Genomic DNA, 25,641 nt, shown 5'->3' with positions numbered 1-25,641 from the left:
CTCACATGCCTGCACTTTTCGGCTTGCTGCTGCTGCAATCCACGCGTTTTAGATCTGCATAACTCCACCTCTTTTAGCACAGTACCCTCAACCCCCGGCTGTTCCCACCCGCCTCAACACCGTTGGAAGGGAGGAGAACCAATTAAGGCGGGGGGGGGGGGGGTGGAACGAGCAGCTGTCTACCCTTAGCAGGAGGGTTGCTGATTAATTACCTCTCCTGCTGCTGCTGCTGCTGGCTGTCCAGCAGCAGACTGAAGGTGGCTGCTGCTGTGCGCAGGTATATAAAGGCTCAGAGCCTATTATGACACGCGCAGCCAGCGTTCCATTGCCACATTCCATCTACTGCAGGCGGGATACCTGGATGGCTGAATGTCACTGAGAAGCTCACAGAGACCGCCATAAGCAACAGTTTAAAAGAATGCCACAGACTAATCAACCAAACTTTTTGGGTTGGTTTCTCTTTTATAGTCTGCAGGCATTAAATGAAAGAAGTCAGTGTTCCAGCAGAGGGAGACAACGTTTCAGAAAAGGCATTGTAGCAAACCAAAAAAGAAATTTTAAGCGCAGCAGAGTAACCAGCTCACATACCTGTTAGCTCAGGTGAGTTTAAAAGGCTGCTGTTGATAACAAGGGCATTTGCTAAATAGATGGTGTGTGTGCAACAATATACTGAAAGGTCAATTATATTGTGCAGCTTATCTCACCACCTGTAGTTATTTAGGTGAAAGCTCCAAAATGCTTGCCTAATATGTCTGTTTATCCAAAAGGAAGTATAGAGGGAGAGCTAGATAGATAGCATTGCATTACATTACATGGCAATGCAATGCACAGTTGCTGAAGTTGAACCAAAATGAGCTTGTCATCTGGCTTCTGCAACTTTTAACATGAAAAATCCAATGAGGAGAAGAAAAGCAAAGCCAAAGAGTCCATCCCAAAATCCGACAAACAAGCCAAATGAACAAAAAGCATTGAATTCAATTCTTTCTGATTTTAGAAACTGCATTAAAGAAGGGGTGCACCGGTCCTGGAGATACTGCAATACCAGGTCAATGCGTGGAGTGGACAGAGCAAGCTCTTTTTCCATCTCCCTGTTCTAAAAATCCATTTAATATATGGTCCCCAGATAGGGGACGTATCAGATATTAAACTGATAAGAACAGATTTTTTTTTTTTTTATCGAAAGCCCGAATTCGTGTACAAAACCCGAGTGCGCTTAAAAAAGTGACAGGTGCCACAAAAAAAGTGCACTAGGATGCTGATCTTCTTGAAACCCTCTCCAAAAGGAGAAGGGTCCCCCAAACCATTCCCCGTCCCTCCGAGCCAGAAGGCCACAGCGAGGAACAGGGACAAATAGCCACCTCCAGCCGGAGCCAGAGGCGACCCAATCTTACCCCCAATACCTGCCCGAGTTCTCACCCGAGCAAGGCACTGGGAGCCAAAGACTGTGCTCCCCTCCCGGAAGAGGGGAGCCAACAACGCTCTCCTCCCGAAAGAGGAGAGCCAGGGGGGTTCAGGGGGGAGCGGAACCTGATGGCCACACACTCCCCCCCTAGACCTGCCAAGAGAGGAACCCGTAAGGGAACCGCATCCCGACAAAATCCTAGTAAGGACGTGGACACACGTGAAAAAGTGGACACACAGTGACAAAAAAAATTAAATAAATAGTGAAGGTTTCACAGTATAATACTGCCCGGACCTTCGACCGGGAATTGAAAAATTCCCCATCCTAAGGCCAGAAGGCCCGGAATAAGGGTGTGTGTGAAGAAAGACATATTGAAGTGCTAGTGCAAATGTGCCATAAACTCAAGTGGGGTTCCCAATCCCAGTGAGTGAAGGCACCCCAGGGTCACCACTCCTGGGGCACTTCACACTTCGGGCTTTCGATCTTCCCCGGCCCAATGGCGTCGATCCTGGGGGGCCATGCTTTCCACCAGATGACTATATTAGCCAACTGGCGTACTAACAAGCGCCTAAGCCCCAGTGTGCATAATGTATCAATCTACTAGGGCGGCCAACATCCAAAACCGCCTTTTCGAAAGATACTACACTTGATCTTAGCCAAAAGGCCGAGAAGCGATAACCAGAATTGGTTTCCGACTACGGTGCCACCCAAGGATTCTGAAAAGTCCATTTGTGGAGATGGCCACCTGGACTCCCGTTAAGAAGACATGCTGTCAACCTCTAGATCCCTCACATGCCTGCACTTTTCGGCTTGCTGCTGCTGCAATCCACGCGTTTTAGATCTGCATAACTCCACCTCTTTTAGCACAGTACCCTCAACCCCCGGCTGTTCCCACCCGCCTCAACACCGTTGGAAGGGAGGAGAACCAATTAAGGCGGGGGGGGGGGGGGTGGAACGAGCAGCTGTCTACCCTTAGCAGGAGGGTTGCTGATTAATTACCTCTCCTGCTGCTGCTGCTGCTGCTGGCTGTCCAGCAGCAGACTGAAGGTGGCTGCTGCTGTGCGCAGGTATATAAAGGCTCAGAGCCTATTATGACACGCGCAGCCAGCGTTCCATTGCCACATTCCGTCTACTGCAGGCGGGATACCTGGATGGCTGAATGTCACTGAGAAGCTCACAGAGACCGCCATAAGCAACAGTTTAAAAGAATGCCACAGACTAATCAACCAAACTTTTTGGGTTGGTTTCTCTTTTATAGTCTGCAGGCATTAAATGAAAGAAGTCAGTGTTCCAGCAGAGGGAGACGTTTCAGAAAAGGCATTGTAGCAAACCAAAAAAGAAATTTTAAGCGCAGCAGAGTAACCAGCTCACATACCTGTTAGCTCAGGTGAGTTTAAAAGGCTGCTGTTGATAACAAGGGCATTTGCTAAATAGATGGTGTGTGTGCAACAATATACTGAAAGGTCAATTATATTGTGCAGCTTATCTCACCACCTGTAGTTATTTAGGTGAAAGCTCCAAAATGCTTGCCTAATATGTCTGTTTATCCAAAAGGAAGTATAGAGGGAGAGCTAGATAGATAGCATTGCATTACATTACATGGCAATGCAATGCACAGTTGCTGAAGTTGAACCAAAATGAGCTTGTCATCTGGCTTCTGCAACTTTTAACATGAAAAATCCAATGAGGAGAAGAAAAGCAAAGCCAAAGAGTCCATCCCAAAATCCGACAAACAAGCCAAATGAACAAAAAGCATTGAATTCAATTCTTTCTGATTTTAGAAACTGCATTAAAGAAGGGGTGCACCGGTCCTGGAGATACTGCAATACCAGGTCAATGCGTGGAGTGGACAGAGCAAGCTCTTTTTCCATCTCCCTGTTCTAAAAATCCATTTAATATATGGTCCCCAGATAGGGGACGTATCAGATATTAAACTGATAAGAACAGATACTACACTTGATCTTAGCCAAAAGGCCGAGAAGCGATAACCAGAATTGGTTTCCGACTATGGTGCCACCCAAGGATTCCGAAAAGTCCATTTGTGGAGATGGCCACCTGGACTCCCGTTAAGAAGACATGCTGTCAACCTCTAGATCCCTCACATGCCTGCACTTTTCGGCTTGCTGCTGCTGCAATCCACGCGTTTTAGATCTGCATAACTCCACCTCTTTTAGCACAGTACCCTCAACCCCCGGCTGTTCCCACCCGCCTCAACACCGTTGGAAGGGAGGAGAACCAATTAAGGCGGGGGGGGGTGGAACGAGCAGCTGTCTACCCTTAGCAGGAGGGTTGCTGATTAATTACCTCTCCTGCTGCTGCTGCTGCTGGCTGTCCAGCAGCAGACTGAAGGTGGCTGCTGCTGTGCGCAGGTATATAAAGGCTCAGAGCCTATTATGACACGCGCAGCCAGCGTTCCATTGCCACATTCCGTCTACTGCAGGCGGGATACCTGGATGGCTGAATGTCACTGAGAAGCTCACAGAGACCGCCATAAGCAACAGTTTAAAAGAATGCCACAGACTAATCAACCAAACTTTTTGGGTTGGTTTCTCTTTTATAGTCTGCAGGCATTAAATGAAAGAAGTCAGTGTTCCAGCAGAGGGAGACAACGTTTCAGAAAAGGTATTGTAGCAAACCAAAAAAGAAATTTTAAGCGCAGCAGAGTAACCAGCTCACATACCTGTTATCTCAGGTGAGTTTAAAAGGCTGCTGTTGATAACAAGGGCATTTGCTAAATAGATGGTGTGTGTGCAACAATATACTGAAAGGTCAATTATATTGTGCAGCTTATCTCACCACCTGTAGTTATTTAGGTGAAAGCTCCAAAATGCTTGCCTAATATGTCTGTTTATCCAAAAGGAAGTATAGCGGGAGAGCTAGATAGATAGCATTGCATTACATTACATGGCAATGCAATGCACAGTTGCTGAAGTTGAACCAAAATGAGCTTGTCATCTGGCTTCTGCAACTTTTAACATGAAAAATCCAATGAGGAGAAGAAAAGCAAAGCCAAAGAGTCCATCCCAAAATCCGACAAACAAGCCAAATGAACAAAAAGCATTGAATTCAATTCTTTCTGATTTTAGAAACTGCATTAAAGAAGGGGTGCACCGGCCCTGGAGATACTGCAATACCAGGTCAATGCGTGGAGTGGACAGAGCAAGCTCTTTTTCCATCTCCCTGTTCTAAAAATCCATTTAATATATGGTCCCCAGATAGGGGACGTATCAGATATTAAACTGATAAGAACAGATACTACACTTGATCTTAGCCAAAAGGCCGAGAAGCGATAACCAGAATTGGTTTCCGACTACGGTGCCACCCAAGGATTCTGAAAAGTCCATTTGTGGAGATGGCCACCTGGACTCCCGTTAAGAAGACATGCTGTCAACCTCTAGATCCCTCACATGCCTGCACTTTTCGGCTTGCTGCTGCTGCAATCCACGCGTTTTAGATCTGCATAACTCCACCTCTTTTAGCACAGTACCCTCAACCCCCGGCTGTTCCCACCCGCCTCAACACCGTTGGAAGGGAGGAGAACCAATTAAGGCGGGGGGGGGGGGGTGGAACGAGCAGCTGTCTACCCTTAGCAGGAGGGTTGCTGATTAATTACCTCTCCTGCTGCTGCTGCTGCTGCTGGCTGTCCAGCAGCAGACTGAAGGTGGCTGCTGCTGTGCGCAGGTATATAAAGGCTCAGAGCCTATTATGACACGCGCAGCCAGCGTTCCATTGCCACATTCCGTCTACTGCAGGCGGGATACCTGGATGGCTGAATGTCACTGAGAAGCTCACAGAGACCGCCATAAGCAACAGTTTAAAAGAATGCCACAGACTAATCAACCAAACTTTTTGGGTTGGTTTCTCTTTTATAGTCTGCAGGCATTAAATGAAAGAAGTCAGTGTTCCAGCAGAGGGAGACAACGTTTCAGAAAAGGCATTGTAGCAAACCAAAAAAGAAATTTTAAGCGCAGCAGAGTAACCAGCTCACATACCTGTTAGCTCAGGTGAGTTTAAAAGGCTGCTGTTGATAACAAGGGCATTTGCTAAATAGATGGTGTGTGTGCAACAATATACTGAAAGGTCAATTATATTGTGCAGCTTATCTCACCACCTGTAGTTATTTAGGTGAAAGCTCCAAAATGCTTGCCTAATATGTCTGTTTATCCAAAAGGAAGTATAGAGGGAGAGCTAGATAGATAGCATTGCATTACATTACATGGCAATGCAATGCACAGTTGCTGAAGTTGAACCAAAATGAGCTTGTCATCTGGCTTCTGCAACTTTTAACATGAAAAATCCAATGAGGAGAAGAAAAGCAAAGCCAAAGAGTCCATCCCAAAATCCGACAAACAAGCCAAATGAACAAAAAGCATTGAATTCAATTCTTTCTGATTTTAGAAACTGCATTAAAGAAGGGGTGCACCGGTCCTGGAGATACTGCAATACCAGGTCAATGCGTGGAGTGGACAGAGCAAGCTCTTTTTCCATCTCCCTGTTCTAAAAATCCATTTAATATATGGTCCCCAGATAGGGGACGTATCAGATATTAAACTGATAAGAACAGATACTACACTTGATCTTAGCCAAAAGGCCGAGAAGCGATAACCAGAATTGGTTTCCGACTACGGTGCCACCCAAGGATTCTGAAAAGTCCATTTGTGGAGATGGCCACCTGGACTCCCGTTAAGAAGACATGCTGTCAACCTCTAGATCCCTCACATGCCTGCACTTTTCGGCTTGCTGCTGCTGCAATCCACGCGTTTTAGATCTGCATAACTCCACCTCTTTTAGCACAGTACCCTCAACCCCCGGCTGTTCCCACCCGCCTCAACACCGTTGGAAGGGAGGAGAACCAATTAAGGCGGGGGGGGGGGGGTGGAACGAGCAGCTGTCTACCCTTAGCAGGAGGGTTGCTGATTAATTACCTCTCCTGCTGCTGCTGCTGCTGCTGGCTGTCCAGCAGCAGACTGAAGGTGGCTGCTGCTGTGCGCAGGTATATAAAGGCTCAGAGCCTATTATGACACGCGCAGCCAGCGTTCCATTGCCACATTCCGTCTACTGCAGGCGGGATACCTGGATGGCTGAATGTCACTGAGAAGCTCACAGAGACCGCCATAAGCAACAGTTTAAAAGAATGCCACAGACTAATCAACCAAACTTTTTGGGTTGGTTTCTCTTTTATAGTCTGCAGGCATTAAATGAAAGAAGTCAGTGTTCCAGCAGAGGGAGACAACGTTTCAGAAAAGGCATTGTAGCAAACCAAAAAAGAAATTTTAAGCGCAGCAGAGTAACCAGCTCACATACCTGTTAGCTCAGGTGAGTTTAAAAGGCTGCTGTTGATAACAAGGGCATTTGCTAAATAGATGGTGTGTGTGCAACAATATACTGAAAGGTCAATTATATTGTGCAGCTTATCTCACCACCTGTAGTTATTTAGGTGAAAGCTCCAAAATGCTTGCCTAATATGTCTGTTTATCCAAAAGGAAGTATAGAGGGAGAGCTAGATAGATAGCATTGCATTACATTACATGGCAATGCAATGCACAGTTGCTGAAGTTGAACCAAAATGAGCTTGTCATCTGGCTTCTGCAACTTTTAACATGAAAAATCCAATGAGGAGAAGAAAAGCAAAGCCAAAGAGTCCATCCCAAAATCCGACAAACAAGCCAAATGAACAAAAAGCATTGAATTCAATTCTTTCTGATTTTAGAAACTGCATTAAAGAAGGGGTGCACCGGTCCTGGAGATACTGCAATACCAGGTCAATGCGTGGAGTGGACAGAGCAAGCTCTTTTTCCATCTCCCTGTTCTAAAAATCCATTTAATATATGGTCCCCAGATAGGGGACGTATCAGATATTAAACTGATAAGAACAGATACTACACTTGATCTTAGCCAAAAGGCCGAGAAGCGATAACCAGAATTGGTTTCCGACTACGGTGCCACCCAAGGATTCTGAAAAGTCCATTTGTGGAGATGGCCACCTGGACTCCCGTTAAGAAGACATGCTGTCAACCTCTAGATCCCTCACATGCCTGCACTTTTCGGCTTGCTGCTGCTGCAATCCACGCGTTTTAGATCTGCATAACTCCACCTCTTTTAGCACAGTACCCTCAACCCCCGGCTGTTCCCACCCGCCTCAACACCGTTGGAAGGGAGGAGAACCAATTAAGGCGGGGGGGGGGGGGGTGGAACGAGCAGCTGTCTACCCTTAGCAGGAGGGTTGCTGATTAATTACCTCTCCTGCTGCTGCTGCTGCTGCTGGCTGTCCAGCAGCAGACTGAAGGTGGCTGCTGCTGTGCGCAGGTATATAAAGGCTCAGAGCCTATTATGACACGCGCAGCCAGCGTTCCATTGCCACATTCCGTCTACTGCAGGCGGGATACCTGGATGGCTGAATGTCACTGAGAAGCTCACAGAGACCGCCATAAGCAACAGTTTAAAAGAATGCCACAGACTAATCAACCAAACTTTTTGGGTTGGTTTCTCTTTTATAGTCTGCAGGCATTAAATGAAAGAAGTCAGTGTTCCAGCAGAGGGAGACGTTTCAGAAAAGGCATTGTAGCAAACCAAAAAAGAAATTTTAAGCGCAGCAGAGTAACCAGCTCACATACCTGTTAGCTCAGGTGAGTTTAAAAGGCTGCTGTTGATAACAAGGGCATTTGCTAAATAGATGGTGTGTGTGCAACAATATACTGAAAGGTCAATTATATTGTGCAGCTTATCTCACCACCTGTAGTTATTTAGGTGAAAGCTCCAAAATGCTTGCCTAATATGTCTGTTTATCCAAAAGGAAGTATAGAGGGAGAGCTAGATAGATAGCATTGCATTACATTACATGGCAATGCAATGCACAGTTGCTGAAGTTGAACCAAAATGAGCTTGTCATCTGGCTTCTGCAACTTTTAACATGAAAAATCCAATGAGGAGAAGAAAAGCAAAGCCAAAGAGTCCATCCCAAAATCCGACAAACAAGCCAAATGAACAAAAAGCATTGAATTCAATTCTTTCTGATTTTAGAAACTGCATTAAAGAAGGGGTGCACCGGTCCTGGAGATACTGCAATACCAGGTCAATGCGTGGAGTGGACAGAGCAAGCTCTTTTTCCATCTCCCTGTTCTAAAAATCCATTTAATATATGGTCCCCAGATAGGGGACGTATCAGATATTAAACTGATAAGAACAGATACTACACTTGATCTTAGCCAAAAGGCCGAGAAGCGATAACCAGAATTGGTTTCCGACTATGGTGCCACCCAAGGATTCCGAAAAGTCCATTTGTGGAGATGGCCACCTGGACTCCCGTTAAGAAGACATGCTGTCAACCTCTAGATCCCTCACATGCCTGCACTTTTCGGCTTGCTGCTGCTGCAATCCACGCGTTTTAGATCTGCATAACTCCACCTCTTTTAGCACAGTACCCTCAACCCCCGGCTGTTCCCACCCGCCTCAACACCGTTGGAAGGGAGGAGAACCAATTAAGGCGGGGGGGGGTGGAACGAGCAGCTGTCTACCCTTAGCAGGAGGGTTGCTGATTAATTACCTCTCCTGCTGCTGCTGCTGCTGGCTGTCCAGCAGCAGACTGAAGGTGGCTGCTGCTGTGCGCAGGTATATAAAGGCTCAGAGCCTATTATGACACGCGCAGCCAGCGTTCCATTGCCACATTCCGTCTACTGCAGGCGGGATACCTGGATGGCTGAATGTCACTGAGAAGCTCACAGAGACCGCCATAAGCAACAGTTTAAAAGAATGCCACAGACTAATCAACCAAACTTTTTGGGTTGGTTTCTCTTTTATAGTCTGCAGGCATTAAATGAAAGAAGTCAGTGTTCCAGCAGAGGGAGACAACGTTTCAGAAAAGGTATTGTAGCAAACCAAAAAAGAAATTTTAAGCGCAGCAGAGTAACCAGCTCACATACCTGTTATCTCAGGTGAGTTTAAAAGGCTGCTGTTGATAACAAGGGCATTTGCTAAATAGATGGTGTGTGTGCAACAATATACTGAAAGGTCAATTATATTGTGCAGCTTATCTCACCACCTGTAGTTATTTAGGTGAAAGCTCCAAAATGCTTGCCTAATATGTCTGTTTATCCAAAAGGAAGTATAGCGGGAGAGCTAGATAGATAGCATTGCATTACATTACATGGCAATGCAATGCACAGTTGCTGAAGTTGAACCAAAATGAGCTTGTCATCTGGCTTCTGCAACTTTTAACATGAAAAATCCAATGAGGAGAAGAAAAGCAAAGCCAAAGAGTCCATCCCAAAATCCGACAAACAAGCCAAATGAACAAAAAGCATTGAATTCAATTCTTTCTGATTTTAGAAACTGCATTAAAGAAGGGGTGCACCGGCCCTGGAGATACTGCAATACCAGGTCAATGCGTGGAGTGGACAGAGCAAGCTCTTTTTCCATCTCCCTGTTCTAAAAATCCATTTAATATATGGTCCCCAGATAGGGGACGTATCAGATATTAAACTGATAAGAACAGATACTACACTTGATCTTAGCCAAAAGGCCGAGAAGCGATAACCAGAATTGGTTTCCGACTACGGTGCCACCCAAGGATTCTGAAAAGTCCATTTGTGGAGATGGCCACCTGGACTCCCGTTAAGAAGACATGCTGTCAACCTCTAGATCCCTCACATGCCTGCACTTTTCGGCTTGCTGCTGCTGCAATCCACGCGTTTTAGATCTGCATAACTCCACCTCTTTTAGCACAGTACCCTCAACCCCCGGCTGTTCCCACCCGCCTCAACACCGTTGGAAGGGAGGAGAACCAATTAAGGCGGGGGGGGGGGGGTGGAACGAGCAGCTGTCTACCCTTAGCAGGAGGGTTGCTGATTAATTACCTCTCCTGCTGCTGCTGCTGCTGCTGGCTGTCCAGCAGCAGACTGAAGGTGGCTGCTGCTGTGCGCAGGTATATAAAGGCTCAGAGCCTATTATGACACGCGCAGCCAGCGTTCCATTGCCACATTCCGTCTACTGCAGGCGGGATACCTGGATGGCTGAATGTCACTGAGAAGCTCACAGAGACCGCCATAAGCAACAGTTTAAAAGAATGCCACAGACTAATCAACCAAACTTTTTGGGTTGGTTTCTCTTTTATAGTCTGCAGGCATTAAATGAAAGAAGTCAGTGTTCCAGCAGAGGGAGACAACGTTTCAGAAAAGGCATTGTAGCAAACCAAAAAAGAAATTTTAAGCGCAGCAGAGTAACCAGCTCACATACCTGTTAGCTCAGGTGAGTTTAAAAGGCTGCTGTTGATAACAAGGGCATTTGCTAAATAGATGGTGTGTGTGCAACAATATACTGAAAGGTCAATTATATTGTGCAGCTTATCTCACCACCTGTAGTTATTTAGGTGAAAGCTCCAAAATGCTTGCCTAATATGTCTGTTTATCCAAAAGGAAGTATAGAGGGAGAGCTAGATAGATAGCATTGCATTACATTACATGGCAATGCAATGCACAGTTGCTGAAGTTGAACCAAAATGAGCTTGTCATCTGGCTTCTGCAACTTTTAACATGAAAAATCCAATGAGGAGAAGAAAAGCAAAGCCAAAGAGTCCATCCCAAAATCCGACAAACAAGCCAAATGAACAAAAAGCATTGAATTCAATTCTTTCTGATTTTAGAAACTGCATTAAAGAAGGGGTGCACCGGTCCTGGAGATACTGCAATACCAGGTCAATGCGTGGAGTGGACAGAGCAAGCTCTTTTTCCATCTCCCTGTTCTAAAAATCCATTTAATATATGGTCCCCAGATAGGGGACGTATCAGATATTAAACTGATAAGAACAGATACTACACTTGATCTTAGCCAAAAGGCCGAGAAGCGATAACCAGAATTGGTTTCCGACTACGGTGCCACCCAAGGATTCTGAAAAGTCCATTTGTGGAGATGGCCACCTGGACTCCCGTTAAGAAGACATGCTGTCAACCTCTAGATCCCTCACATGCCTGCACTTTTCGGCTTGCTGCTGCTGCAATCCACGCGTTTTAGATCTGCATAACTCCACCTCTTTTAGCACAGTACCCTCAACCCCCGGCTGTTCCCACCCGCCTCAACACCGTTGGAAGGGAGGAGAACCAATTAAGGCGGGGGGGGGGGGGTGGAACGAGCAGCTGTCTACCCTTAGCAGGAGGGTTGCTGATTAATTACCTCTCCTGCTGCTGCTGCTGCTGCTGGCTGTCCAGCAGCAGACTGAAGGTGGCTGCTGCTGTGCGCAGGTATATAAAGGCTCAGAGCCTATTATGACACGCGCAGCCAGCGTTCCATTGCCACATTCCGTCTACTGCAGGCGGGATACCTGGATGGCTGAATGTCACTGAGAAGCTCACAGAGACCGCCATAAGCAACAGTTTAAAAGAATGCCACAGACTAATCAACCAAACTTTTTGGGTTGGTTTCTCTTTTATAGTCTGCAGGCATTAAATGAAAGAAGTCAGTGTTCCAGCAGAGGGAGACAACGTTTCAGAAAAGGCATTGTAGCAAACCAAAAAAGAAATTTTAAGCGCAGCAGAGTAACCAGCTCACATACCTGTTAGCTCAGGTGAGTTTAAAAGGCTGCTGTTGATAACAAGGGCATTTGCTAAATAGATGGTGTGTGTGCAACAATATACTGAAAGGTCAATTATATTGTGCAGCTTATCTCACCACCTGTAGTTATTTAGGTGAAAGCTCCAAAATGCTTGCCTAATATGTCTGTTTATCCAAAAGGAAGTATAGAGGGAGAGCTAGATAGATAGCATTGCATTACATTACATGGCAATGCAATGCACAGTTGCTGAAGTTGAACCAAAATGAGCTTGTCATCTGGCTTCTGCAACTTTTAACATGAAAAATCCAATGAGGAGAAGAAAAGCAAAGCCAAAGAGTCCATCCCAAAATCCGACAAACAAGCCAAATGAACAAAAAGCATTGAATTCAATTCTTTCTGATTTTAGAAACTGCATTAAAGAAGGGGTGCACCGGTCCTGGAGATACTGCAATACCAGGTCAATGCGTGGAGTGGACAGAGCAAGCTCTTTTTCCATCTCCCTGTTCTAAAAATCCATTTAATATATGGTCCCCAGATAGGGGACGTATCAGATATTAAACTGATAAGAACAGATACTACACTTGATCTTAGCCAAAAGGCCGAGAAGCGATAACCAGAATTGGTTTCCGACTACGGTGCCACCCAAGGATTCTGAAAAGTCCATTTGTGGAGATGGCCACCTGGACTCCCGTTAAGAAGACATGCTGTCAACCTCTAGATCCCTCACATGCCTGCACTTTTCGGCTTGCTGCTGCTGCAATCCACGCGTTTTAGATCTGCATAACTCCACCTCTTTTAGCACAGTACCCTCAACCCCCGGCTGTTCCCACCCGCCTCAACACCGTTGGAAGGGAGGAGAACCAATTAAGGCGGGGGGGGGGGTGGAACGAGCAGCTGTCTACCCTTAGCAGGAGGGTTGCTGATTAATTACCTCTCCTGCTGCTGCTGCTGCTGCTGGCTGTCCAGCAGCAGACTGAAGGTGGCTGCTGCTGTGCGCAGGTATATAAAGGCTCAGAGCCTATTATGACACGCGCAGCCAGCGTTCCATTGCCACATTCCGTCTACTGCAGGCGGGATACCTGGATGGCTGAATGTCACTGAGAAGCTCACAGAGACCGCCATAAGCAACAGTTTAAAAGAATGCCACAGACTAATCAACCAAACTTTTTGGGTTGGTTTCTCTTTTATAGTCTGCAGGCATTAAATGAAAGAAGTCAGTGTTCCAGCAGAGGGAGACAACGTTTCAGAAAAGGCATTGTAGCAAACCAAAAAAGAAATTTTAAGCGCAGCAGAGTAACCAGCTCACATACCTGTTAGCTCAGGTGAGTTTAAAAGGCTGCTGTTGATAACAAGGGCATTTGCTAAATAGATGGTGTGTGTGCAACAATATACTGAAAGGTCAATTATATTGTGCAGCTTATCTCACCACCTGTAGTTATTTAGGTGAAAGCTCCAAAATGCTTGCCTAATATGTCTGTTTATCCAAAAGGAAGTATAGAGGGAGAGCTAGATAGATAGCATTGCATTACATTACATGGCAATGCAATGCACAGTTGCTGAAGTTGAACCAAAATGAGCTTGTCATCTGGCTTCTGCAACTTTTAACATGAAAAATCCAATGAGGAGAAGAAAAGCAAAGCCAAAGAGTCCATCCCAAAATCCGACAAACAAGCCAAATGAACAAAAAGCATTGAATTCAATTCTTTCTGATTTTAGAAACTGCATTAAAGAAGGGGTGCACCGGTCCTGGAGATACTGCAATACCAGGTCAATGCGTGGAGTGGACAGAGCAAGCTCTTTTTCCATCTCCCTGTTCTAAAAATCCATTTAATATATGGTCCCCAGATAGGGGACGTATCAGATATTAAACTGATAAGAACAGATACTACACTTGATCTTAGCCAAAAGGCCGAGAAGCGATAACCAGAATTGGTTTCCGACTACGGTGCCACCCAAGGATTCTGAAAAGTCCATTTGTGGAGATGGCCACCTGGACTCCCGTTAAGAAGACATGCTGTCAACCTCTAGATCCCTCACATGCCTGCACTTTTCGGCTTGCTGCTGCTGCAATCCACGCGTTTTAGATCTGCATAACTCCACCTCTTTTAGCACAGTACCCTCAACCCCCGGCTGTTCCCACCCGCCTCAACACCGTTGGAAGGGAGGAGAACCAATTAAGGCGGGGGGGGGGTGGAACGAGCAGCTGTCTACCCTTAGCAGGAGGGTTGCTGATTAATTACCTCTCCTGCTGCTGCTGCTGCTGCTGGCTGTCCAGCAGCAGACTGAAGGTGGCTGCTGCTGTGCGCAGGTATATAAAGGCTCAGAGCCTATTATGACACGCGCAGCCAGCGTTCCATTGCCACATTCCGTCTACTGCAGGCGGGATACCTGGATGGCTGAATGTCACTGAGAAGCTCACAGAGACCGCCATAAGCAACAGTTTAAAAGAATGCCACAGACTAATCAACCAAACTTTTTGGGTTGGTTTCTCTTTTATAGTCTGCAGGCATTAAATGAAAGAAGTCAGTGTTCCAGCAGAGGGAGACAACGTTTCAGAAAAGGCATTGTAGCAAAGCAAAAAAGAAATTTTAAGCGCAGCAGAGTAACCAGCTCACATACCTGTTAGCTCAGGTGAGTTTAAAAGGCTGCTGTTGATATCAAGGGCATTTGCTAAATAGATGGTGTGTGTGCAACAATATACTGAAAGGTCAATTATATTGTGCAGCTTATCTCACCACCTGTAGTTATTTAGGTGAAAGCTCCAAAATGCTTGCGTAATATGTCTGTTTATCCAAAAGGAAGTATAGAGGGAGAGCTAGATAGATAGCATTGCATTACATTACATGGCAATGCAATGCACAGTTGCTGAAGTTGAACCAAAATGAGCTTGTCATCTGGCTTCTGCAACTTTTAACATGAAAAATCCAATGAGGAGAAGAAAAGCAAAGCCAAAGAGTCCATCCCAAAATCCGACAAACAAGCCAAATGAACAAAAAGCATTGAATTCAATTCTTTCTGATTTTAGAAACTGCATTAAAGAAGGGGTGCACCGGTCCTGGAGATACTGCAATACCAGGTCAATGCGTGGAGTGGACAGAGCAAGCTCTTTTTCCATCTCCCTGTTCTAAAAATCCATTTAATATATGGTCCCCAGATAGGGGACGTATCAGATATTAAACTGATAAGAACAGATACTACACTTGATCTTAGCCAAAAGGCCGAGAAGCGATAACCAGAATTGGTTTCCGACTACGGTGCCACCCAAGGATTCTGAAAAGTCCATTTGTGGAGATGGCCACCTGGACTCCCGTTAAGAAGACATGCTGTCAACCTCTAGATCCCTCACATGCCTGCACTTTTCGGCTTGCTGCTGCTGCAATCCACGCGTTTTAGATCTGCATAACTCCACCTCTTTTAGCACAGTACCTTCAACCCCCGGCTGTTCCCACCCGCCTCAACACCATTGGAAGGGAGGAGAACCAATTAAGGCGGGGGGGGGGGGTGGAACGAGCAGCTGTCTACCCTTAGCAGGAGGGTTGCTGATTAATTACCTCTCCTGCTGCTGCTGCTGCTGGCTGTCCAGCAGCAGACTGAAGGTGGCTGCTGCTGTGCGCAGGTATATAAAGGCTCAGAGCCTATTATGACACGCGCAGCCAGCGTTCCATTGCCACATTCCGTCTACTGCAGGCGGGATACCTGGATGGCTGAATGTCACTGAGAAGCTCACAGAGACCGCCATAAGCAACAGTTTAAAAGAATGCCACAGACTAATCAACCAAACTTTTTGGGTTGGTTTCTCTTTTATAGTCTGCAGGCATTAAATGAAAGAAGTCAGTGTTCCAGCAGAGGGAGACAACGTTTCAGAAAAGGCATTGTAGCAAACCAAAAAAGAAATTTTAAGCGCAGCAGAGTAACCAGCTCACATACCTGTTAGCTCAGGTGAGTTTAAAAGGCTGCTGTTGATAACAAGGGCATTTGCTAAATAGATGGTGTGTGTGCAACAATATACTGAAAGGTCAATTATATTGTGCAGCTTATCTCACCACCTGTAGTTATTTAGGTGAAAGCTCCAAAATGCTTGCCTAATATGTCTGTTTATCCAAAAGGAAGTATAGAGGGAGAGCTAGATAGATAGCATTGCATTACATTACATGGCAATGCAATGCACAGTTGCTGAAGTTGAACCAAAATGAGCTTGTCATCTGGCTTCTGCAACTTTTAACATGAAAAATCCAATGAGGAGAAGAAAAGCAAAGCCAAAGAGTCCATCCCAAAATCCGACAAACAAGCCAAATGAACAAAAAGCATTGAATTCAATTCTTTCTGATTTTAGAAACTGCATTAAAGAAGGGGTGCACCGGTCCTGGAGATACTGCAATACCAGGTCAATGCGTGGAGTGGACAGAGCAAGCTCTTTTTCCATCTCCCTGTTCTAAAAATCCATTTAATATATGGTCCCCAGATAGGGGACGTATCAGATATTAAACTGATAAGAACAGATACTACACTTGATCTTAGCCAAAAGGCCGAGAAGCGATAACCAGAATTGGTTTCCGACTACGGTGCCACCCAAGGATTCTGAAAAGTCCATTTGTGGAGATGGCCACCTGGACTCCCGTTAAGAAGACATGCTGTCAACCTCTAGATCCCTCACATGCCTGCACTTTTCGGCTTGCTGCTGCTGCAATCCACGCGTTTTAGATCTGCATAACTCCACCTCTTTTAGCACAGTACCCTCAACCCCCGGCTGTTCCCACCCGCCTCAACACCGTTGGAAGGGAGGAGAACCAATTAAGGCGGGGGGGGGGTGGAACGAGCAGCTGTCTACCCTTAGCAGGAGGGTTGCTGATTAATTACCTCTCCTGCTGCTGCTGGCTGTCCAGCAGCAGACTGAAGGTGGCTGCTGCTGTGCGCAGGTATATAAAGGCTCAGAGCCTATTATGACACGCGCAGCCAGCGTTCCATTGCCACATTCCGTCTACTGCAGGCGGGATACCTGGATGGCTGAATGTCACTGAGAAGCTCACAGAGACCGCCATAAGCAACAGTTTAAAAGAATGCCACAGACTAATCAACCAAACTTTTTGGGTTGGTTTCTCTTTTATAGTCTGCAGGCATTAAATGAAAGAAGTCAGTGTTCCAGCAGAGGGAGACAACGTTTCAGAAAAGGCATTGTAGCAAACCAAAAAAGAAATTTTAAGCGCAAGAAGAGTAACCAGCTCACATACCTGTTAGCTCAGGTGAGTTTAAAAGGCTGCTGTTGATAACAAGGGCATTTGCTAAATAGATGGTGTGTGTGCAACAATATACTGAAAGGTCAATTATATTGTGCAGCTTATCTCACCACCTGTAGTTATTTAGGTGAAAGATCCAAAATGCTTGCCTAATATGTCTGTTTATCCAAAAGGAAGTATAGAGGGAGAGCTAGATAGATAGCATTGCATTACATTACATGGCAATGCAATGCACAGTTGCTGAAGTTGAACCAAAATGAGCTTGTCATCTGGCTTCTGCAACTTTTAACATGAAAAATCCAATGAGGAGAAGAAAAGCAAAGCCAAAGAGTCCATCCCAAAATCCGACAAACAAGCCAAATGAACAAAAAGCATTGAATTCAATTCTTTCTGATTTTAGAAACTGCATTAAAGAAGGGGTGCACCGGTCCTGGAGATACTGCAATACCAGGTCAATGCGTGGAGTGGACAGAGCAAGCTCTTTTTCCATCTCCCTGTTCTAAAAATCCATTTAATATATGGTCCCCAGATAGGGGACGTATCAGATATTAAACTGATAAGAACAGATACTACACTTGATCTTAGCCAAAAGGCCGAGAAGCGATAACCAGAATTGGTTTCCGACTACGGTGCCACCCAAGGATTCTGAAAAGTCCATTTGTGGAGATGGCCACCTGGACTCCCGTTAAGAAGACATGCTGTCAACCTCTAGATCCCTCACATGCCTGCACTTTTCGGCTTGCTGCTGCTGCAATCCACGCGTTTTAGATCTGCATAACTCCACCTCTTTTAGCACAGTACCCTCAACCCCCGGCTGTTCCCACCCGCCTCAACACCGTTGGAAGGGAGGAGAACCAATTAAGGCGGGGGGGGGGGGGTGGAACGAGCAGCTGTCTACCCTTAGCAGGAGGGTTGCTGATTAATTACCTCTCCTGCTGCTGCTGCTGCTGCTGGCTGTCCAGCAGCAGACTGAAGGTGGCTGCTGCTGTGCGCAGGTATATAAAGGCTCAGAGCCTATTATGACACGCGCAGCCAGCGTTCCATTGCCACATTCCGTCTACTGCAGGCGGGATACCTGGATGGCTGAATGTCACTGAGAAGCTCACAGAGACCGCCATAAGCAACAGTTTAAAAGAATGCCACAGACTAATCAACCAAACTTTTTGGGTTGGTTTCTCTTTTATAGTCTGCAGGCATTAAATGAAAGAAGTCAGTGTTCCAGCAGAGGGAGACAACGTTTCAGAAAAGGCATTGTAGCAAACCAAAAAAGAAATTTTAAGCGCAGCAGAGTAACCAGCTCACATACCTGTTAGCTCAGGTGAGTTTAAAAGGCTGCTGTTGATAACAAGGGCATTTGCTAAATAGATGGTGTGTGTGCAACAATATACTGAAAGGTCAATTATATTGTGCAGCTTATCTCACCACCTGTAGTTATTTAGGTGAAAGCTCCAAAATGCTTGCCTAATATGTCTGTTTATCCAAAAGGAAGTATAGAGGGAGAGCTAGATAGATAGCATTGCATTACATTACATGGCAATGCAATGCACAGTTGCTGAGATTGAACCAAAATGAGCTTGTCATCTGGCTTCTGCAACTTTTAACATGAAAAATCCAATGAGGAGAAGAAAAGCAAAGCCAAAGAGTCCATCCCAAAATCCGACAAACAAGCCAAATGAACAAAAAGCATTGAATTCAATTCTTTCTGATTTTAGAAACTGCATTAAAGAAGGGGTGCACCGGTCCTGGAGATACTGCAATACCAGGTCAATGCGTGGAGTGGACAGAGCAAGCTCTTTTTCCATCTCCCTGTTCTAAAAATCCATTTAATATATGGTCCCCAGATAGGGGACGTATCAGATATTAAACTGATAAGAACAGATACTACACTTGATCTTAGCCAAAAGGCCGAGAAGCGATAACCAGAATTGGTTTCCGACTACGGTGCCACCCAAGGATTCTGAAAAGTCCATTTGTGGAGATGGCCACCTGGACTCCCGTTAAGAAGACATGCTGTCAACCTCTAGATCCCTCACATGCCTGCACTTTTCGGCTTGCTGCTGCTGCAATCCACGCATTTTAGATCTGCATAACTCCACCTCTTTTAGCACAGTACCCTCAACCCCCGGCTGTTCCCACCCGCCTCAACACCGTTGGAAGGGAGGAGAACCAATTAAGGCGGGGGGGGGGTGGAACGAGCAGCTGTCTACCCTTAGCAGGAGGGTTGCTGATTAATTACCTCTCCTGCTGCTGCTGCTGCTGCTGGCTGTCCAGCAGCAGACTGAAGGTGGCTGCTGCTGTGCGCAGGTATATAAAGGCTCAGAGCCTATTATGACACGCGCAGCCAGCGTTCCATTGCCACATTCCGTCTACTGCAGGCGGGATACCTGGATGGCTGAATGTCACTGAGAAGCTCACAGAGACCGCCATAAGCAACAGTTTAAAAGAATGCCACAGACTAATCAACCAAACTTTTTGGGTTGGTTTCTCTTTTATAGTCTGCAGGCATTAAATGAAAGAAGTCAGTGTTCCAGCAGAGGGAGACAACGTTTCAGAAAAGGCATTGTAGCAAACCAAAAAAGAAATTTTAAGCGCAGCAGAGTAACCTGCTCACATACCTGTTAGCTCAGGTGAGTTTAAAAGGCTGCTGTTGATAACAAGGGCATTTGCTAAATAGATGGTGTGTGTGCAACAATATACTGAAAGGTCAATTATATTGTGCAGCTTATCTCACCACCTGTAGTTATTTAGGTGAAAGCTCCAAAATGCTTGCCTAATATGTCTGTTTATCCAAAAGGAAGTATAGAGGGAGAGCTAGATAGATAGCATTGCATTACATTACATGGCAATGCAATGCACAGTTGCTGAAGTTGAACCAAAATGAGCTTGTCATCTGGCTTCTGCAACTTTTAACATGAAAAATCCAATGAGGAGAAGAAAAGCAAAGCCAAAGAGTCCATCCCAAAATCCGACAAACAAGCCAAATGAACAAAAAGCATTGAATTCAATTCTTTCTGATTTTAGAAACTGCATTAAAGAAGGGGTGCACCGGTCCTGGAGATACTGCAATACCAGGTCAATGCGTGGAGTGGACAGAGCAAGCTCTTTTTCCATCTCCCTGTTCTAAAAATCCATTTAATATATGGTCCCCAGATAGGGGACGTATCAGATATTAAACTGATAAGAACAGATACTACACTTGATCTTAGCCAAAAGGCCGAGAAGCGATAACCAGAATTGGTTTCCGACTACGGTCCCACCCAAGGATTCTGAAAAGTCCATTTGTGGAGATGGCCACCTGGACTCCCGTTAAGAAGACATGCTGTCAACCTCTAGATCCCTCACATGCCTGCACTTTTCGGCTTGCTGCTGCTGCAATCCACGCGTTTTAGATCTGCATAACTCCACCTCTTTTAGCACAGTACCCTCAACTCCCGGCTGTTCCCACCCGCCTCAACACCGTTGGAAGGGAGGAGAACCAATTAAGGCGGGGGGGGGTGGAACGAGCAGCTGTCTACCCTTAGCAGGAGGGTTGCTGATTAATTACCTCTCCTGCTGCTGCTGCTGGCTGTCCAGCAGCAGACTGAAGGTGGCTGCTGCTGTGCGCAGGTATATAAAGGCTCAGAGCCTATTATGACACGCGCAGCCAGCGTTCCATTGCCACATTCCGTCTACTGCAGGCGGGATACCTGGATGGCTGAATGTCACTGAGAAGCTCACAGAGACCGCCATAAGCAACAGTTTAAAAGAATGCCACAGACTAATCAACCAAACTTTTTGGGTTGGTTTCTCTTTTACAGTCTGCAGGCATTAAATGAAAGAAGTCAGTGTTCCAGCAGAGGGAGACAATGTTTCAGAAAAGGCATTGTAGCAAACCAAAAAAGAAATTTTAAGCGCAGCAGAGTAACCAGCTCACATACCTGTTAGCTCAGGTGAGTTTAAAAGGCTGCTGTTGATAACAAGGGCATTTGCTAAATAGATGGTGTGTGTGCAACAATATACTGAAAGGTCAATTATATTGTGCAGCTTATCTCACCACCTGTAGTTATTTAGGTGAAAGCTCCAAAATGCTTGCCTAATATGTCTGTTTATCCAAAAGGAAGTATAGAGGGAGAGCTAGATAGATAGCATTGCATTACATTACATGGCAATGCAATGCACAGTTGCTGAAGTTGAACCAAAATGAGCTTGTCATCTGGCTTCTGCAACTTTTAACATGAAAAATCCAATGAGGAGAAGAAAAGCAAAGCCAAAGAGTCCATCCCAAAATCCGACAAACAAGCCAAATGAACAAAAAGCATTGAATTCAATTCTTTCTGATTTTAGAAACTGCATTAAAGAAGGGGTGCACCGGTCCTGGAGATACTGCAATACCAGGTCAATGCATGGAGTGGACAGAGCAAGCTCTTTTTCCATCTCCCTGTTCTAAAAATCCATTTAATATATGGTCCCCAGATAGGGGACGTATCAGATATTAAACTGATAAGAACAGATACTACACTTGATCTTAGCCAAAAGGCCGAGAAGCGATAACCAGAATTGGTTTCCGACTACGGTGCCACCCAAGGATTCTGAAAAGTCCATTTGTGGAGATGGCCACCTGGACTCCCGTTAAGAAGACATGCTGTCAACCTCTAGATCCCTCACATGCCTGCACTTTTCGGCTTGCTGCTGCTGCAATCCACGCGTTTTAGATCTGCATAACTCCACCTCTTTTAGCACAGTACCCTCAACCCCCGGCTGTTCCCACCCGCCTCAACACCGTTGGAAGGGAGGAGAACCAATTAAGGCGGGGGGGGGTGGAACGAGCAGCTGTCTACCCTTAGCAGGAGGGTTGCTGATTAATTACCTCTCCTGCTGCTGCTGCTGCTGCTGGCTGTCCAGCAGCAGACTGAAGGTGGCTGCTGCTGTGCGCAGGTATATAAAGGCTCAGAGCCTATTATGACACGCGCAGCCAGCGTTCCATTGCCACATTCCGTCTACTGCAGGCGGGATACCTGGATGGCTGAATGTCACTGAGAAGCTCACAGAGACCGCCATAAGCAACAGTTTAAAAGAATGCCACAGACTAATCAACCAAACTTTTTGGGTTGGTTTCTCTTTTATAGTCTGCAGGCATTAAATGAAAGAAGTCAGTGTTCCAGCAGAGGGAGACAACGTTTCAGAAAAGGCATTGTAGCAAACCAAAAAAGAAATTTTAAGCGCAGCAGAGTAACCAGCTCACATACCTGTTAGCTCAGGTGAGTTTAAAAGGCTGCTGTTGATAACAAGGGCATTTGCTAAATAGATGGTGTGTGTGCAACAATATACTGAAAGGTCAATTATATTGTGCAGCTTATCTCACCACCTGTAGTTATTTAGGTGAAAGCTCCAAAATGCTTGCCTAATATGTCTGTTTATCCAAAAGGAAGTATAGAGGGAGAGCTAGATAGATAGCATTGCATTACATTACATGGCAATGCAATGCACAGTTGCTGAAGTTGAACCAAAATGAGCTTGTCATCTGGCTTCTGCAACTTTTAACATGAAAAATCCAATGAGGAGAAGAAAAGCAAAGCCAAAGAGTCCATCCCAAAATCCGACAAACAAGCCAAATGAACAAAAAGCATTGAATTCAATTCTTTCTGATTTTAGAAACTGCATTAAAGAAGGGGTGCACCGGTCCTGGAGATACTGCAATACCAGGTCAATGCGTGGAGTGGACAGAGCAAGCTCTTTTTCCATCTCCCTGTTCTAAAAATCCATTTAATATATGGTCCCCAGATAGGGGACGTATCAGATATTAAACTGATAAGAACAGATACTACACTTGATCTTAGCCAAAAGGCCGAGAAGCGATAACCAGAATTGGTTTCCGACTACGGTGCCACCCAAGGATTCTGAAAAGTCCATTTGTGGAGATGGCCACCTGGACTCCCGTTAAGAAGACATGCTGTCAACCTCTAGATCCCTCACATGCCTGCACTTTTCGGCTTGCTGCTGCTGCAATCCACGCGTTTTAGATCTGCATAACTCCACCTCTATTAGCACAGCACCCTCAACCCCCGGCTGTTCCCACCCGCCTCAACACCGTTGGAAGGGAGGAGAACCAATTAAGGCGGGGGGGGGTGGAACGAGCAGCTGTCTACCCTTAGCAGGAGGGTTGCTGATTAATTACCTCTCCTGCTGCTGCTGCTGCTGCTGGCTGTCCAGCAGCAGACTGAAGGTGGCTGCTGCTGTGCGCAGGTATATAAAGGCTCAGAGCCTATTATGACACGCGCAGCCAGCGTTCCATTGCCACATTCCGTCTACTGCAGGCGGGATACCTGGATGGCTGAATGTCACTGAGAAGCTCACAGAGACCGCCATAAGCAACAGTTTAAAAGAATGCCACAGACTAATCAACCAAACTTTTTGGGTTGGTTTCTCTTTTATAGTCTGCAGGCATTAAATGAAAGAAGTCAGTGTTCCAGCAGAGGGAGACAACGTTTCAGAAAAGGCATTGTAGCAAACCAAAAAAGAAATTTTAAGCGCAGCAGAGTAACCAGCTCACATACCTGTTAGCTCAGGTGAGTTTAAAAGGCTGCTGTTGATAACAAGGGCATTTGCTAAATAGATGGTGTGTGTGCAACAATATACTGAAAGGTCAATTATATTGTGCAGCTTATCTCACCACCTGTAGTTATTTAGGTGAAAGCTCCAAAATGCTTGCCTAATATGTCTGTTTATCCAAAAGGAAGTATAGAGGGAGAGCTAGATAGATAGCATTGCATTACATTACATGGCAATGCAATGCACAGTTGCTGAAGTTGAACCAAAATGAGCTTGTCATCTGGCTTCTGCAACTTTTAACATGAAAAATCCAATGAGGAGAAGAAAAGCAAAGCCAAAGAGTCCATCCCAAAATCCGACAAACAAGCCAAATGAACAAAAAGCATTGAATTCAATTCTTTCTGATTTTAGAAACTGCATTAAAGAAGGGGTGCACCGGTCCTGGAGATACTGCAATACCAGGTCAATGCGTGGAGTGGACAGAGCAAGCTCTTTTTCCATCTCCCTGTTCTAAAAATCCATTTAATATATGGTCCCCAGATAGGGGACGTATCAGATATTAAACTGATAAGAACAGATACTACACTTGATCTTAGCCAAAAGGCCGAGAAGCGATAACCAGAATTGGTTTCCGACTACGGTGCCACCCAAGGATTCTGAAAAGTCCATTTGTGGAGATGGCCACCTGGACTCCCGTTAAGAAGACATGCTGTCAACCTCTAGATCCCTCACATGCCTGCACTTTTCGGCTTGCTGCTGCTGCAATCCACGCGTTTTAGATCTGCATAACTCCACCTCTTTTAGCACAGTACCCTCAACCCCCGGCTGTTCCCACCCGCCTCAACACCGTTGGAAGGGAGGAGAACCAATTAAGGCGGGGGGGGGGGGTGGAACGAGCAGCTGTCTACCCTTAGCAGGAGGGTTGCTGATTAATTACCTCTCCTGCTGCTGCTGCTGCTGCTGGCTGTCCAGCAGCAGACTGAAGGTGGCTGCTGCTGTGCGCAGGTATATAAAGGCTCAGAGCCTATTATGACACGCGCAGCCAGCGTTCCATTGCCACATTCCGTCTACTGCAGGCGGGATACCTGGATGGCTGAATGTCACTGAGAAGCTCACAGAGACCGCCATAAGCAACAGTTTAAAAGAATGCCACAGACTAATCAACCAAACTTTTTGGGTTGGTTTCTCTTTTATAGTCTGCAGGCATTAAATGAAAGAAGTCAGTGTTCCAGCAGAGGGAGACAACGTTTCAGAAAAGGCATTGTAGCAAACCAAAAAAGAAATTTTAAGCGCAGCAGAGTAACCAGCTCACATACCTGTTAGCTCAGGTGAGTTTAAAAGGCTGCTGTTGATAACAAGGGCATTTGCTAAATAGATGGTGTGTGTGCAACAATATACTGAAAGGTCAATTATATTGTGCAGCTTATCTCACCACCTGTAGTTATTTAGGTGAAAGCTCCAAAATGCTTGCCTAATATGTCTGTTTATCCAAAAGGAAGTATAGAGGGAGAGCTAGATAGATAGCATTGCATTACATTACATGGCAATGCAATGCACAGTTGCTGAAGTTGAACCAAAATGAGCTTGTCATCTGGCTTCTGCAACTTTTAACATGAAAAATCCAATGAGGAGAAGAAAAGCAAAGCCAAAGAGTCCATCCCAAAATCCGACAAACAAGCCAAATGAACAAAAAGCATTGAATTCAATTCTTTCTGATTTTAGAAACTGCATTAAAGAAGGGGTGCACCGGTCCTGGAGATACTGCAATACCAGGTCAATGCGTGGAGTGGACAGAGCAAGCTCTTTTTCCATCTCCCTGTTCTAAAAATCCATTTAATATATGGTCCCCAGATAGGGGACGTATCAGATATTAAACTGATAAGAACAGATACTACACTTGATCTTAGCCAAAAGGCCGAGAAGCGATAACCAGA

At 45.6% G+C, this 25,641-nt stretch overlaps 19 non-coding genes and 1 pseudogene across 19 annotated transcripts; all 20 read right to left on the bottom strand.

Annotated features, from left to right (window-relative positions):
* Window positions 1–1,008: 1,008 nt before the first annotated feature.
* LOC141182011 (U2 spliceosomal RNA) lies at window positions 1,009–1,194 on the bottom strand. Its single transcript, XR_012257509.1, has one exon. It is a non-coding gene; the product is annotated as a U2 spliceosomal RNA (small nuclear RNA).
* A 792-nt stretch (window positions 1,195–1,986) lies between these two features.
* Window positions 1,987–2,078, bottom strand: LOC141182130 (U2 spliceosomal RNA; annotated as a pseudogene).
* A 1,119-nt stretch (window positions 2,079–3,197) lies between these two features.
* LOC141181089 (U2 spliceosomal RNA) lies at window positions 3,198–3,388 on the bottom strand. The gene has a single exon (XR_012256699.1). It is a non-coding gene; the product is annotated as a U2 spliceosomal RNA (small nuclear RNA).
* A 1,114-nt stretch (window positions 3,389–4,502) lies between these two features.
* LOC141181489 (U2 spliceosomal RNA) lies at window positions 4,503–4,693 on the bottom strand. The gene has a single exon (XR_012257060.1). It is a non-coding gene; the product is annotated as a U2 spliceosomal RNA (small nuclear RNA).
* A 1,121-nt stretch (window positions 4,694–5,814) lies between these two features.
* Window positions 5,815–6,005, bottom strand: LOC141181087 (U2 spliceosomal RNA). Its single transcript, XR_012256698.1, has one exon. It is a non-coding gene; the product is annotated as a U2 spliceosomal RNA (small nuclear RNA).
* A 1,121-nt stretch (window positions 6,006–7,126) lies between these two features.
* On the bottom strand, window positions 7,127–7,317 carry LOC141181086 (U2 spliceosomal RNA). Its single transcript, XR_012256697.1, has one exon. It is a non-coding gene; the product is annotated as a U2 spliceosomal RNA (small nuclear RNA).
* A 1,119-nt stretch (window positions 7,318–8,436) lies between these two features.
* On the bottom strand, window positions 8,437–8,627 carry LOC141181085 (U2 spliceosomal RNA). Its single transcript, XR_012256696.1, has one exon. It is a non-coding gene; the product is annotated as a U2 spliceosomal RNA (small nuclear RNA).
* A 1,114-nt stretch (window positions 8,628–9,741) lies between these two features.
* Window positions 9,742–9,932, bottom strand: LOC141181488 (U2 spliceosomal RNA). Its single transcript, XR_012257059.1, has one exon. It is a non-coding gene; the product is annotated as a U2 spliceosomal RNA (small nuclear RNA).
* Window positions 9,933–11,053: 1,121 nt separating this feature from the next.
* Window positions 11,054–11,244, bottom strand: LOC141181084 (U2 spliceosomal RNA). Its single transcript, XR_012256695.1, has one exon. It is a non-coding gene; the product is annotated as a U2 spliceosomal RNA (small nuclear RNA).
* Window positions 11,245–12,365: 1,121 nt separating this feature from the next.
* On the bottom strand, window positions 12,366–12,556 carry LOC141181083 (U2 spliceosomal RNA). The gene has a single exon (XR_012256694.1). It is a non-coding gene; the product is annotated as a U2 spliceosomal RNA (small nuclear RNA).
* Window positions 12,557–13,675: 1,119 nt separating this feature from the next.
* On the bottom strand, window positions 13,676–13,866 carry LOC141181082 (U2 spliceosomal RNA). The gene has a single exon (XR_012256693.1). It is a non-coding gene; the product is annotated as a U2 spliceosomal RNA (small nuclear RNA).
* A 1,118-nt stretch (window positions 13,867–14,984) lies between these two features.
* On the bottom strand, window positions 14,985–15,175 carry LOC141181081 (U2 spliceosomal RNA). The gene has a single exon (XR_012256692.1). It is a non-coding gene; the product is annotated as a U2 spliceosomal RNA (small nuclear RNA).
* A 1,117-nt stretch (window positions 15,176–16,292) lies between these two features.
* LOC141181079 (U2 spliceosomal RNA) lies at window positions 16,293–16,483 on the bottom strand. The gene has a single exon (XR_012256690.1). It is a non-coding gene; the product is annotated as a U2 spliceosomal RNA (small nuclear RNA).
* Window positions 16,484–17,593: 1,110 nt separating this feature from the next.
* LOC141181078 (U2 spliceosomal RNA) lies at window positions 17,594–17,784 on the bottom strand. Its single transcript, XR_012256689.1, has one exon. It is a non-coding gene; the product is annotated as a U2 spliceosomal RNA (small nuclear RNA).
* A 1,121-nt stretch (window positions 17,785–18,905) lies between these two features.
* LOC141181076 (U2 spliceosomal RNA) lies at window positions 18,906–19,096 on the bottom strand. The gene has a single exon (XR_012256688.1). It is a non-coding gene; the product is annotated as a U2 spliceosomal RNA (small nuclear RNA).
* A 1,118-nt stretch (window positions 19,097–20,214) lies between these two features.
* LOC141181075 (U2 spliceosomal RNA) lies at window positions 20,215–20,405 on the bottom strand. The gene has a single exon (XR_012256687.1). It is a non-coding gene; the product is annotated as a U2 spliceosomal RNA (small nuclear RNA).
* A 1,111-nt stretch (window positions 20,406–21,516) lies between these two features.
* LOC141181466 (U2 spliceosomal RNA) lies at window positions 21,517–21,707 on the bottom strand. Its single transcript, XR_012257040.1, has one exon. It is a non-coding gene; the product is annotated as a U2 spliceosomal RNA (small nuclear RNA).
* A 1,117-nt stretch (window positions 21,708–22,824) lies between these two features.
* Window positions 22,825–23,015, bottom strand: LOC141181074 (U2 spliceosomal RNA). The gene has a single exon (XR_012256686.1). It is a non-coding gene; the product is annotated as a U2 spliceosomal RNA (small nuclear RNA).
* A 1,117-nt stretch (window positions 23,016–24,132) lies between these two features.
* LOC141181072 (U2 spliceosomal RNA) lies at window positions 24,133–24,323 on the bottom strand. The gene has a single exon (XR_012256684.1). It is a non-coding gene; the product is annotated as a U2 spliceosomal RNA (small nuclear RNA).
* A 1,120-nt stretch (window positions 24,324–25,443) lies between these two features.
* Window positions 25,444–25,634, bottom strand: LOC141181071 (U2 spliceosomal RNA). Its single transcript, XR_012256683.1, has one exon. It is a non-coding gene; the product is annotated as a U2 spliceosomal RNA (small nuclear RNA).
* Window positions 25,635–25,641: the final 7 nt, after the last annotated feature.

Source organism: Phyllobates terribilis, unplaced genomic scaffold (assembly GCF_046119375.1).
Source record: "Phyllobates terribilis strain yellow unplaced genomic scaffold, ASM4611937v1 Scaffold_34__1_contigs__length_13252353, whole genome shotgun sequence".
Lineage (NCBI taxonomy): Eukaryota > Metazoa > Chordata > Amphibia > Anura > Dendrobatidae > Phyllobates > Phyllobates terribilis.
Note: the sequence above shows the minus strand (reverse complement) of the source record. Positions and strands in the feature narration are given on the sequence as shown.